At 48.1% G+C, this 14,470-nt stretch overlaps 1 pseudogene; it reads left to right on the top strand.

Annotated features, from left to right (window-relative positions):
* Nucleotides 1–4,089: 4,089 nt before the first annotated feature.
* On the top strand, nt 4,090–7,598 carry LOC129139073 (tektin-4-like; annotated as a pseudogene).
* The last annotated feature ends 6,872 nt before the right edge of the window (nt 7,599–14,470 follow it).

Genomic DNA, 14,470 nt, shown 5'->3' with positions numbered 1-14,470 from the left:
TAACAAAGATAAAAGATTAAAATAAGGCAGAGGAAGAAACACATTGTCTACAGAGAAACAGACATAAGAATTACATTGGACTTCTGTTTAGAATCCATGCAAGTAAGAAGTGTTGAAAAAATTAGAATACAGTGGGTATTTATTATCCAAGTATTCATTATCTAAAACTGCAAAGTAAAAATAATTGTAACAAGAACATATTCACTAGCAATCTGAGCACTCATGATATTAGTGTCTGTTCTGGAGAGAATTATGTCCCCCCAGAACTCCTAACCTGAAGCCCTATCTCCCAGTGTGAGTGTATTTGGAGAAGGAGCTTTTAAGAAGGTAAAGTTAAATAGGGGCAAAAGGGTAAGGCCCTAATCTGTTAGGACTGGGGTCATCATCCAAAAAGGAAGAGACACCAGAGATATCTCTCTCTCTCTCTCTCTTCTCTCTCTCTCTGCCTCCCTCCTTCTCTCTCCCTCCCTCTCTCCCTCTCTCTCTGCCTCTCCCCACATACATTTGTTAAATTGAGATTTTTTGTTAGAACATATATAGTGGCATTTTAATATAGTGTTACTCTACTTAAAACACACACACACACACACACACATACAATTTTGATAAGTTCTTTTTTGAGGATAAGGCCAGGCATGGTGGCTCACACCTGTAATCCCAGCACTTGGCGGGATTATCATCTGAGGTGGGTGGATCATCTGAGGTCAGGGGTTCAAGACCAGCCTGGCCAACATGGTGAAACCCGTCTCTATTAAAAATACAAAAAATTAGCTGGGCGTGGTGGTGGGCACCTGTAATTAATTCCAGTTACTCACAATGCTGAAACAGGAGAGTCCCTTGAACCCAGGAGGCAGAGGTTGTGGTGAGCCGAGATTGCACCATTGCACTCCAGCCTGGGCCACAAGAGCAAAACTCCGTCTCAAGAAAAATACAATAAAATAAAAATAAAAAAACACAAAACTGGGATGTGTCCCTGTCTTTTAGGCAGATATACTTTACCATTACTAAAATTGAGCTTCAGAAACATTAAGCATGCTACACAAACTTAGCTGGAAATGAATACTGAAATGGAAGTTTGAATCCAAGATGATTTCTTTTCAATCCCATGCTAATGCCGTTAACTCCTATAGACCCTTCTCAGGTGCAGCCAGAGAGACACTAGCCCACTGATGGATGGACAGATGTGGGCAGGGTCCGTGTCACTAAACCACCCACCACTGCCACAGCTGCCTACAACAGACACATCAGATGACACTCCAGGCAAATAAATGATTTTCACTGAGGACTTACTGGTTTTAATAATAGGTCCTGGTGTAGAGAAGTCCCTCAACCTATTGTGCAATGAGTTTTGAGAAGCGGGTAAGCTGTATGTTTTGTGGTTTTGTTTCATAAATGCATCTACAGGAAGACCAATATTGACTGAATGAAGCTTTCATTTAAAGGGCTAAAATATGCTTTGTGTTCTTATATGTGGATACTACTTTAAACCTAATGACTATTTATTGTATCATAGCTTGTGATGTATTCTGCTCATGGCTTTTAAGGTAAATTGTGCCATGATCCACTGCCATTCTAATTGCTTTAACAAGTCATTACCACACTACTGTTACATCTAAATTATGCATACAGACAGGTAGACTTATTTTACATATGTGAACTAACTAGTTGTCAAAGCAAATGCAGATTGTATTCTGCAAGTAAAGTCTTTTTCTCTCTGAAATTTCTAGGGATGTTCTTTAAGTGAAATTCATATTCAAACTGAAGATTTTAGTTGCAAGAACTGAGTGCAGATTAAAGTCTTTTTGTGATTCAAACATAGTCAAGAGTACAACTGTGATATTTCATGGAAGTTATGCAATAAAATGTCTCTAACCTGCGAACAAATCTATCAAGCAGACGGCACAGTACTGAATTTGAAACCAGAAATACTGGGTTTTTATATAAATGCTTCATAGATTTGTTTTATGATAAAGGGCACATAACTCTCCTAAACCTCACACCACCTCTTGAATAGGGATAATAAGTCCACATCAATGCTGATGCCTTAGCTGTTATTAAACTCTTACAGTATGATGTAAAGTGAAAGTACAATGTAAGATCATTCCTAGGCCAACTTTGACCAGTTTTATATAGAAACATGTGCCAACTTTTCTGTTTACAAGGATAATATCAAACCAAACACCAGAAAGTTATATCTTTGATGCAGTTTTTCAAAATCATACACATAATACACAAACCAAAGACAAATGATGAATATTATGTCAGAAAATATAAAGTCTTCCCCTTTCTTCTTTTGCCAAGAAAGTCCAATATTTTTACCATTTTTATGCACACAATCAACTTTATTTAAGCTGGAAGTTAATGTCTCATTGTTTTCATTGTTCTAAATAAACACCTTTTCCCTTGAGTATTGTTCTAAAAATTTTGAAGTTGTGTGAAAAATTTTGTTCTGATTTTTCACATTTGTGCTAATGATATGTGAAAAGGAATACAGATGGTATTTAATTATGAACAGGAAAAGATGTTAAATATCATTAGTCATTACAAATTTGCAAATTAAGACCACAATGACTAACACATATACATCAGAATAGCTAAAATAAAAATAAATCATCAAACGCTGGGAAGCATGAGTAACAACTGGAGCTTTCACACATGACTGGTGGGAATGTAAAATCGTACAGCTATGCCAAAAAGGAGTATAGTAGTTTCTTGAGAAATTAAAGGAATCTGAGTCCCCAGGCCTGCAGTCTGGGCCAAGGTCACTGGCCCTGGATCAATCAGGATGGGGTTCAGGGGCCTTCCTGGGGCCATCCAGTGTCCAAGGTGCCCTTTGGTGGTCTCTTCTGCCCCTCAGCCCCTGAGCACGTCCCTCTCTCCCTCCAATCCTCCCTGTCACGGGACATCTGTCACAGAGCCATGCCCTACCTCCTGCTTTCTGGAGATGCCAACTGCCTGGGGTGCTCTTAGCCCTGCCCTCCCCATCTCTGGGTCCTGACCAAGGTGCTCTAATGGACACCCCCGACCCAGGTCTCAGAGAGCTGCCAGCACCCTGGGTCCCTGAAGCTGAGATCCAGCAAGACACATGTGGCCTGAGAGTCCCACTCTCTGGCTGGCAGAACCCAGAGGTGGGAGCACACTGGAGTGTCCTTCAGGGTGTCTTCACCCCATGAGAGGGCTGGGGGCTTTGGGGGTTTGCAGCTGGCAGGAGTCAGGGCCCAGTCCCCTAACTCTGATGCGTCCTTGGTCAAATCCTGTGCCTCAGCCTGCACGGCCTATTGCGGTCACCAGGTGAATGTGTTCCCTTAGTCTGGGAGCCCCAAGTAGGCAGCACCCCCTGCCAACGACTTCAGGGCACCTGGAAGTGGAGGCTGAGAGGTCTCCCACTTCGCAGAGCTGGGCTCTGGCCCAGAGGCCTTCTCCTTGGCTTAGGTGGTCTCTCGGGCTCCTGGGGCTGCAGATCAGGGACAGAAACAGGCAGCTCTGCTCTGCTATGCCTACAGAGAGGTGCCCAGTGAATGCAGGTTCCAGACAAAAGGTGGAGCCTGGCATCCTGCCCTGCGTGGGCTCCAGCCTGCTGCCATCTGGGGAAACTGAGTCATGGCGAGGCTCAAGGATGTTTCTCAGACCACACCAGTCCCTGAAGGTCCCCTGACCTCCCAATCTTGACGGACAGTGAGAAGAGGTTCCCAGGCCACCTGCAATAGGTTCTGGCTCGGCCTGGGTTGGGGTAAGTCTCCCGGCTGCTGTCCTCAAAGCCCCATCAGGAGGCTGTGTCAGACCAGGCACACCGTGGTGACAGCAGCATGGACTGAGGATTCTGGCCATGGGAGAGGTCAGGACCAGGGGAGGTCAGGTCCAGGAGGAGGGCACTGGCCGGCAAATGGTGGTGCTGGAGAGACCTGGGCGGGGTGGTGGGAATGGCCCAGGAGGAGCCCCGGCTCCTTTGGCTGGAGTGAGGGTGCGGGCTGTGGTGGGAGAGGAGGTGAAGGTGGAAGGAACAGGGGCCCAGTGGCCTGTGCTGTAGGAAGGGCATGGACTTCCTAGCGAGGACTTTCTGGTGCGGCGTTCTCAGGAAAGAGGAGGCTGGAGGGGCTGGGGTCCCCATGAGTGCATGCGCCAGGCAGGCGGAGGGGAGGCCGAGTCAGGAGCCGCAGGCTTCTCACCGCCAGACCAAAGCCGCCCTCCACTGGCTGCGTGGGGAATCGCGCCTAGGCTGGGGCTCCCCTGGCCCCAGGTGTGGGGGACGCCGATGTGTCCTGGGGCGCTTACTGCCCATCCAGCCTCCGCCAGGCAGCATGGCCCTGGGTGCCTTTCAGGGCAGCCTCCACAGCACAGGACCTGCCTCCGCCCTGTGGGGCAGATTTGGGCATCTGACTCTGGACACTTACCCAGAGGCTGAATTCAACTCCCCAGGGAAAAGCACACTCAGACTCCCTCCCTCCCCGCTGTGCCCAGCCTGAGGGGACCCTGGCTGGGACTTGGGAGGAGAAGGCCAGAGGCCAGGGCATGGCTCTCAGGCACTAGGTCCAGGAGAAAAGGGAGTGGAGTCCCTGCAGGAACTGCCTCAGACTGCCCCTGAGGGGGCCTGGCCTGGGACCCTCCCTGTGCTACCAGGCTGCTGTTGGGGCCAGGAGGGCAGGGAGAGCAGCCACCTGTACGGCATCAAGTAACACTATCACTCAGCACACCCAACACCCACACAACAGCCACAGCCCTCTGCCCTGAGGGGGCAGGTGGGCAGAGCCTCCTCTGTCTTGTTCACCCTGAGCGCGGAGCTCTGCACAGGACAGGATCAGAGAGCAAACCAGGAACAAATGGATGAATCAACGAAGGGGCCAGGGCAGGAGGTCCCCACCCACACCCTGAACCCTAAGGGTGGGACACAGAGGCTGGAGATGGGCTGGCCCTGGGATCCTCTAAGTGACAGGAACCCTTGGCCACTGTTGATTGCCCTGAGGTGGGGCTGGGGCTGCCTGGCCCTTTAAGAGGGCAATTCTGCCCGCCGCCCTGAATGCCCCCTCCCCTAGCCACTGGAGAAGAGACCCCGTTTCTTGGCAACAGGAAGCTCTTGGTTTACTGTGTCACCCAAGCGACTGGGAGCCACGTCCTGCTCTGGGACTGAGCCCTTGGAGCTGCCCCGCTGACTGCACTGGGCTGACCGCAGCAAGCTGACCACACACACTCCTCACTCCCCTGGCCCTGGTGGGTGGCAGACACCATGGTGCACACGGATGTGCTCCTACCAGAGCCGGCCCCGCAGACAGTGCCGCCCTGCGAGCTGCCCTGCAAAGAGTACGATGTGGTCTGCAAAACGGGCGCCTACACGTCCTCCGGCCTGGCCACCGCCAGCTGGAGGTGGGGTTCCAGAACTGCTATGCTCGCTACCACCAGGCCTTCGCCGACTGCAACCAGTCGGAGCGGGAGCTGCAGGGGCACGAGAGCCAGCAGCTGGCCGCAGAGACCCAGGCGCTGGCGCAGCGGACGCAGCAAGTCTCCACGTGCAGTGTGGGCGAGCGACTGCAGGACATGCACAGCTGGAAGTCAGAGCTGCAGCGCGAGGTGGAGGCGCTGGCTGCGGAGACCGATCTGCTGCTGGCCCAGAAGCAACGCCTGGAGCACGCCCTGGATGCCACGGAGGCGCCCTTCTCCATCACCACTGACAACCTGCAGTGCAGACACGGCCGCCAGCATGCCAACCTCATGCGCGACCATGTGGAGACAGAGCTGCTGAAGGTGTCAGCAGACTTGGGTGGCCAGGACTTGTGGGTGCAGAGAGGAGGAGCCCCCGGCAGTTCATGTGGACAAGCCACGTGGCTGCTGCAAGCACACGGGAGACCAGCCCTCTGTGCGTGAGACCCCTGAGTCCCGAAATCTGGCCCCTTAGTGACAGGAGGCAGTTTTGCCCCAGAAGGCCCCTGACTTCTAAGCAGCTGTTTCTCCTCTCCTCCTCCAATCCCTTTGAGTCCTGGCACAGTCATCCTGACCCTGGGCTCCCCAGAGATGCTCCCTGGTTGGGACAGTTGCTCCTGAGGTGGAAACCCAGGTCTGGGCCAGCACTGCGGGTGTGGACAGGTAGGGTGGGGTGGGCTGGGAGCCACTGCTCCCATTCATCCTATACAGAGCCAGGGACACGAAGATCTGCACCCACAGGTCCCCTTCTCCATGTCGCCTGTAACTCCCCAATCCAGCCCAGCTTGTCTATGGGGCAACCCCATAGGGTGAGAGAGTAACTCAGTCCTGGCCCTGATGCTGGCTCTGGAGAATTCCCTGAGCTCTCAGGGCCTGGGACCTCCGTGAGAACCACTACAGGCCTGTAGACATTTGTGAAAGATGTGGGGTGGGAGCAGCTGGTCTGCCATACCCCCAAGCTCAGGCAAGAAAACTTGAGTCCCTCCCTCCCCTCATGCTTTCCCTCCTCCCTCCCTTCCCCTTCTGCAGGCCCAACCCCCTGCACCCTCTCAGTGCCTCAAGAACTGCTGCAGCTCTCGCAAACCCTCTGCCCTCAACAAGGGCGCCTGCCAAGTGATGGAGACACTGACAGTGCAGGAAGAGGCAAACCCAGGGACAGAGGGGTGCAGGACTCGGGCCCTGGCACACAAGGAGGTAGCTGGTGGTCGAGGCAAAGACCCCAATCACATGGAAAAAAGGCTTGTTCCTACACACAGAAAATTAAACGGGCCAGGCAGTAAGAAGAAACACAGGGTCTTCCTCCTGTTCTTGGTGTGAGGATGGCCTTTCCCAACACAGAGCCCTGAGGGGCAGCCTGGGCGGGCATCTGGGCCCCCAGAGTTTGGGTCCTCAGGGGCTGTCCAGAGGCCAGGGGCAGGCCAACGTTCCTGGGTGCATTGAGTGAGCAGCAGTGATGACTCTTGAAGCCTGGGGCGTGGGAACTGCCACTGAGGGACCTTCCCAGCAGCCCATAGAAGGCCCTGGAGGAAAACACCCCACTTACAACGCACCAAGGAGAATGCCCAAAAGCCCAAGATAAACCCAGTGAGAAAGCAGAACTTGCACAGTCAGAGCTCAGGCCCGGCATTCAACTCCTTCTGGTTGCTCAGGTGTTGACCAAGGCCTGCAGCAGCTGGGCCTCCTGGGATCCTCACCAAGGACAGGCTCTGGTGCTCAGGGCGTCTCCTCCCTCAGTAAGCTGAGCTCATCTGGAACATTCAGCAGCTGCTGAAGAGAGCCATAGTGCAAGCAGTGAGCCAGATCCGGTGGGTTGAGGGCTGCCCAAGGGATGACTCCTGACCCCACCCACGGCTGGTCTTGGGGCAAGGCATTGAACGACAGAACCCTGAAGCTCAGAGCCGGCAGGGGATGCCCCAGGTCACAGTGGGAGCACAGGGCTGGGTGGGGGAGGTTCCGGCCCAGCCTGAGTTTGCGTGGCCAAAGCCCAGTGCCACAACTGATCTGCAGCCTCCCAGCATGGGCGGCAGCCCTTGGTCACTGCTGAGCACGAGGACAGCCGGCCCAGAGCTCCCTCCTGAAGCGGGCATGAAGGCCTAGCCTGCAGCATGGAGGGTCCCCAGCGGGGCCCTCCCTGGCCACACACCAAAGCCCTGCCCCACCCCGCCCCAGACTGAACCGGGAGCACACGGAGATATGCAAGATGGACTGGTTGGACAAGGTGGAGGCCTACAACCTCGACGAGACCTGCGGGCGCCACCACAGCCAGAGCACCGAGGTGCAGGCTCATCTGGCACTCCACCACCTTCCAAGAGAGGGGGGCCCCAGCTCTGCCCCCGTGCTTGCCCTGGCTGTGGTCTCGCCTCCCTCTGCCTGGGGGCCCCAGCGGCGCTGCTTCCCCTAGCCTGGCCCGGAGGCCCTCGCCCCCGAGGGCACTTGGGCAACTGTCTGCCCCTGGCATGAGTAAGCGAGCAAGACCTCCTCAAGTGCCCAGCGCGTGCACAGCCTGGTTGCCCGTAGACAGGACAGGGTGGGGTGGGGTCAGCCCCAGGCGCCGGCAGGATTGCATTTCCACCCAAGGCCAGCAGAGGGAGCGCGACCACCGCCCACTTGAGCGCGGCAAACTCCTGGGTGCGAGAAGCGGACGCGGGCGCTGGGTACTAGGGAAGGGGGGCTGCGGGGGACGGAGGTGCTGCAGAGGGGGCCTCGGGGGCAGTGGTGCTGGGAACGGGGTTGCGGGGGCAGGAGGGGACTAAGTGCCCGGGGTGGGTAGGGTGTGGGAGGACTCAGGGGAGTTGTGGGAGGGGGGCACTCGGAGGCAGGCAGCTTGGGGGACTGGGCTTCGTGGGTCTGCACGGGGTGCATTGGAGTCCATGCAGTTCCTCCAGGAGCATGGGGCACAGACAGGGAATGGGGGCGTGGCAGGGCCCCCAGCCTTTGGCAGAGACTCCCCGACCCTCCCCTGGCTGTCTCCCACCCCGCAGCGCTTCCACCCCTGAGACCTGGACCAAGTTCACGCAGGACAATCTGTGCCGCGCCCAGCGCGAGCGCCTGGACTCGGCCAACCTGTGGGTGCTGGTGGACTGCAGCCTTCACGACACCTCCGAGGACATGGGACTCCAGTGTGACGCCGTGAACCTGGCCTTCGGGCGCCGCTGTGAGGAGCTGGAGGACGCGCGGCACAAGCTGCAGCACCACCTGCACAAAATGGGGCACCCTCAACCCCGAAGACGGCTCCCGCTCCTGCCCACCACTGTGCCCCCTCTCATCACCTGGCATGGGCCCTCAACACCTTTCTCCTCTGTCCCACTTATCCCGAAGGACCCCAGAAGCAAGTGTCACCTCTCCGAAAACCTATGTAAAACCTGGTGACACTGGGTATGATCGCAGGGTGTTGCAAACCCCATGACTGAGCAGGAGGAGCTGTGGGAAGGATGGAGGCAGGAGGTGGTCTGGGGAGCATTGACCGCCCGGGAGGTCCCCAAGAGTCCTGGCCTGGCAGGCAGGGCTCTGACTCTAGGGCCTCAGCGTGGCCTTTACCACCTCTGAGTCCCCAGTTCTTGAGCAGGATTTAGGTCCTGGTGACCACCAAGGATGGGGGTTCTTGGAAGAGAGCTAAGAAAAAACAGGCTGCCTGACTCTCCAGAGCCCGCTGGGGGCCCCGGTCTCTCTCCTGTCTTCACCCTCAGCCCTCAGGGACTCTCCTGTGTGTCCCAGCTACTCTCCAACCATGCCCAGATTTCAGCCGGAGTCAGTTCCAGGCACCCAGGTATCACCACCAAACTCAGCAGTTTCGCTGAGTTACTCCCCAGTCTCTCTCATGTCTTCACCCCCAGCCCCATGGGACTCTCCTGTCTGTCCCAGCTACTCTCCCACCACGCCCAGATTTCAGCGGGAGTCAGCCTCCCACACTCCGGAATCACCTACAGACTCACAGACTTCACTGAGGTCCTCCCTGGTCTCTCTCAGGTCTTTGCCCTCAGCCCACAGGGACTCTTGTGTCTCTTTCAGCTACTCTCAAAACTTCGCTAGATTCCAGCTGGAGTCAGTTCCAGGCACCCACGATACACCACCGAACTCACGAATTTCACTGACTTACTCCCCAGTCTCCCTCATGTTCTCACCCCCAGCCCTCAGGGACTCTTCTGTCTCTCTCAGCTACTCTCCGACCATCTCCAGATTTCACCTGGAGTCAGCTTCCCGCACCCAGGAATCACCTACAAACTCACGGACCTTACTGCAACCCTCCCCCATTTCTTTCACCTCTTTGCCCCCTGCCTTCAGGGACTCTCCTGTGTCTCCCAGCTTCTCTCCAGCCTTCCCCAGATTTCTGCCACAGTCAGCCCCAGGCACCCAGGACAACCCTAGACACTCACAGGCCTCACGAGACTATCTCCCTATGACCTGTACCTACACAGCGATGGCTCCCACGCATCCCTCAGTGACCCCAAACCCATCTCCACTTACACTCAGACACTCCCAGGGCCTGACAGCTACTCCCCGTTATTGTCCTTCAGTTCGAAGCCCTGGCCAATCTACTAGCCCACATGACGCAGTTACCTGGCCATTTCTCCACGGTTCCCGTGACGGCCCCACACCCAGCCGCACAAGAGCCCCTCCTGCATTCCGTCCTCACACGCAGGCCTGTCCATCTACTTGCTACTGTCACACTCTTGCCAGCAGAAGAGGCCCCTGTAATGGCCGATATCACCACCCAGTCTATCCTCACCCCATAGCTGTGCAGCGGGACCCTCCTGCTGGCCCACGTGGCTGCCAGAGCCCATGCTGGCACGACGCTCCAGCAGGTCGGCGTCCCTGCGGGCCACGCTACCGGTGACATGGCTAGCATGACCCTCCTTCCTGGCAGTGACACTGTTGATGTGAACCCCAGTTTCACATCTGTCATTTGTAAATAGGACCATTTTCCCTTTTCGCTCTCCCTTCCTTTCACAGGGCTTTTCATTCTCTCTGTTTCTGCCTCCGTTTCAGATATTTACTCACCTTTTTCTCTCTCACTATGTCTGCCGTGGTCTCCATGAGAGTGCGCCACATAAGATTCCGCCATTAAAAGTCATGAATTGAATGGCTTTTAGTATACCTGTGGTTGTGCACATTCAATTTTAATTCGCAATCCATTGTAGAACGTCTTATCACCCCTGACCAGAGAAAAACCCTATAGACAGTCACTCCTCATTCTGTCTCAAACCCTCTCCCTGACCCTCAGCCCTAGGTAGCAACTACCTAGTGCGATCAATCCCATATGCATAGATTTCCATATTGTGGACATTTCCTATAAAAGGAATTGCACAATAGGTGAGCTGTTAGGACTGACATAACACGTAGCACAATATTTTCAAGATTCATCCACATTGTAGGCTTACCCACAGGGGGAAACCATTTTTTGGGGGGGTTTTAGTAACACCGGTGTTTTCTCCTTCCTTTCGTCCTTCTTTCCTTCCTTCCTTCCTCTTATTTCTCTCTTACTCCTTCTGCCCTCTCTCTTTCATATGCCTTAGGTGCATCCCACATTCTGCGTTTCTTTGGGGAAATCCTCGACAGGTGCAGGAAAATTGTGTTATTGTAACTATTTACCGCTATCTCTCTTTCACGGCTCTCCATCAGTTGTGAACATCTATTGGTTTATCCCAAGTCACTAAGCATACTTTTATTAGGTACACCTGTTTTTCCTTATACAGCTGTTTCTGGAGTATAAGGTCGCATACTCATAAACCCAGTGTAACTCAGAAACGCATCTAATATTCCAATAAACCCGTCATAACGTTGAAAAATCATAAATCAAACCATCATAAGTCACAGTTTTTCCGTGGATATGGGCGCATCAATTCCAATTTATTCAGTAATGCTGTACACCATTAACAATGGCAGACTGATTGGGAGTGGATATTGATAGCATTATAAAAGTCAGTCATTAGAGGGCTACTTCTTTAACCTGACTGAAGAACTGATCTAATGGCTTTAGTACAGTGCATGATTATGTGAGATGTTTTGAGACAGAATAGTACATTTGTGAATGAAATTTTATGGCTTTTTTTCACTTAGTAGGAACCATTGTGTGTGGAAAAGTGAGAAAATTGCTTTCTGCTGTAGAGTCTGGCATTCATTGTAGATTTAAGCTTATTTTTCTGTGAGCAAATCTTATTCAATAAAATACTACCCTTTATACTAAAAAACAAAAACAGTGGTGATGTGTGGTCATTATCCTCAGCAAACTAATCCAGGGAAAGAAAACCAAACGCCACATTCTCACTTATAATGGGAGCTGAAAAATGAGATCACATGGACACAGGAAGGAGAACAACACACACTGGGGCCTTTCGGGAGGCAGAGCGTTAAGAAAAACAGCTACTGCATGCTGGGCTTAATACCTAGGTGATGGTTTGACAGGTGCAGCAAACCACCATGGCACACGTTTACCTTAGTAACAAATCTGCACATCCTGCACATATACCCCAGAACTTAGAAACGAAACGAAACAAAAGAAAACGAAAAAGCAATAGCAAAACGCTAAAGGCAAAACAAAGTTTCAAACTCAGAACGTGACAGACCAATGTTTGGTTCAAATCTTGGTTCTCAACCCAGGTGCCATAAGGTCAGGATAAAGAATTTGATTACATATTGTAAATAAGACATGCAGCAAATGACCAGAAAGATTATTCTCAACGTATGTGTGTCTTCTAATTCAATGGTGACGCTATCTACCGAGATATAGCATTAGATTCCAAAGGGCCGAGTCCCGCCAGAGATGCCTCCCACACTAAGAACAATGGGGGCCCTACGTTGTTTTACCTGTGCTTCTCAGCAACTGGCTATAAATCAGGTTGCCACCACTCCCAGATTTAGTTGATATTTCACATTGATATTTCACGTACAGTATATAATATACAATTGGTGTACTTTGACATTTTATGTACAGTACATAATATATATATGGTGTACTTTGATATTTTATGTACAGCATATAATATATATTTGTTGTACTTTGGTATTTTATGTACAGTATATAATATACATTTGGTGTACTTTGATATATTATGTACAGTATATAATATATATTTGGTGTACTTTAATATTTTATCTACAGTATATAATATATAGATTGTGTAGTTTGATATTTTATGTACACTATATAATACATGTTTGGTGTACTTTGATATTTTATGTACAGTATATAATATATATTTAGAGTACTTGGATATATTATGTACAGTATATAATATACATTTGGTGAACTTTGCTATTTTATATACAGTATATAATATATATTTGGTGTACTTTGATATTTTATGTACAGTATATAATACATATTTGCTATACTTTGATATACTATATACAGTATATAATATACATTTGGTGTACTTTATTTTATGTACAGTATGTAATATATATTTGGTGTGCTTTGATAGTTTAAGTACAGTATGTAATATATATTTGGTGTACTTTGATATTTTATGTACAGTATATAACATATATTTTGTGTAGTTTGATATTTTATGTAGAGTATACAATACATATTTGCTGTACTTTGATATTTTATGTACAGTAAGTAATATATATTTGGTGTACTTTGGTATTTTATGTACAGTATATAATATATATTTGGTGTAATTTGATATTTTATGTACAGTATATAAGATACATTTGGTGTAATTTGATATTTTATGTACAGCATATAACATATATTTGGTGTACTTTGATATTTTATGTGCAGTATATAATATATATTTGGTATACTTTTGTATTTTATGTAAAGTATTTTATAAATATTTGGTGTAGTTTGATATCTTAATGTACAGTATATAATATATATTTGGTGTACCTTGATATTTTATATACGGTATAAAATATAAATTTGTTGTACTTTGATACTTTATTTGCAGTATGTAATATATATTTGGTGTACTTTGATATTTTATGTGCACTGTATAATATATATTTGGTGTACTTTGATATTTTATGTGCTGTATATAAAATATATTTGCTGTACAGTGATATTTTATGTACAGAATATAATATATATTTGGTGTACTTTAATATTTTATGTACAGAATATAATATTCATTTGGTGTATTTTGATATTTTATGTACACTATATAATATTTAGTTCATGTACTTTGGCATTTTATGTACAGTATATAATATATATGGTGTACTTTGATATTTTATGTACTGTATATAATATATATTGGTTTTACTTGGATATTTTACGTACAGTATTTAATATATATTTGCTGTAGTTTGATATTTTATGTGCCCTATATAATATATATTTGGTGTACTTTCATATTTTATGTTCAGTTTATAATATATAATTGGTGTACTTTGATATTTTATGTACAGTATATAATATAAATTTTGTGTACTTTGAAAATTTATCTAAATTATATAATATATATTTGGTGCACTTTGATATTTTATATACAGTATATAATATATATTTGGTGTACTTTGATATTTTATGTACAGTATATAATAAATATTTTGTGCACTTTGATAATTTATATAAGGTATATAATATATATTTCGTGTACTTTTATATTTTATATACAGTATATAATATATATTTTGTGTACTTTGATATTTTATATATAGTACATAATATATATTTGGTGTGCTTTGATATTTAATGTACACTATATAATATATATTTGGTGTAGTTTGATATCTTATGTACAATATACAGTAAATATTTTTTTACTTTGATAATTTTTATAAATTTTATAATATATATTTTGTGTACATTGATATTTTATGTACAGTATATAATGCATATTTTGGGTACTTTGATATTTTATATACAGTATATAATATATATTTGGTGTACTTTGATATTTTTTTACAGTACATTATATATATTTGGTGTAATATGATATTTTATGTACAGTGTATTATATGTGGTGTACTTTGATATTTTATATACAGTATATAATATATATTTGGTGTACTATGATATTTAATGAAGAGTATATAATATATATTTGGTGTACTTTCATATTTTAGGTACATTATATAATATATATTTGGTGTACTTTGATACTTTATG

Source organism: Pan troglodytes, chromosome 17 (genome assembly GCF_028858775.2).
Source record: "Pan troglodytes isolate AG18354 chromosome 17, NHGRI_mPanTro3-v2.0_pri, whole genome shotgun sequence".
Classification (NCBI taxonomy): Eukaryota; Metazoa; Chordata; class Mammalia; order Primates; family Hominidae; genus Pan; species Pan troglodytes.
This window is presented reverse-complemented; position numbering and strand designations above follow the sequence as displayed.